Genomic DNA, 534 nt, shown 5'->3' on the forward strand with positions numbered 1-534 from the left:
TTCCTCATCATAGTGAATGTAGCTTAGTATTAGAAGAAGAAAAAATTCTATGAAACTACACAGAGACAGGAAGAAAACAAATACACAAGGGTACACAAACACATAGTGGGATAACACAAAAGGAAAGCACAGGGTTTGTTTTACTGCAGTATTTTGCATGGAGATCTCCCTTCGTTCATCATTATTCCCAGAAGTCCTATCTAAGCCTGCTTTCTGTATTCTGTTCACTTCCTCTGTCAAAAATAGTTTTTCTCCACTGTACACTACCTTTATTTTTTGCCAAGACATTTTCTCATAGCTCCTCAATGCATTTCTTCCAATCCATCATAGTTAGTTTCTAATATAGTCTACCTCCCCTTAAGCTAACTTAAATCTACTGAGCTCAGATGCTAAACTAAGGGACGAGGCAATGCAGCAGCACATAACAAATTAACACAAACAGCAATGCAAAAAAAAAAAAAATGGAAAATTGCAAAGCAAGCTACAGTAAATCTAAATTACCAAGCAATGCACCATTACAAAAAATATGAGCCA

The sequence above is a fragment of the Schistocerca cancellata genome, chromosome 1, assembly GCF_023864275.1.
Source record: "Schistocerca cancellata isolate TAMUIC-IGC-003103 chromosome 1, iqSchCanc2.1, whole genome shotgun sequence".
NCBI lineage: Eukaryota > Metazoa > Arthropoda > Insecta > Orthoptera > Acrididae > Schistocerca > Schistocerca cancellata.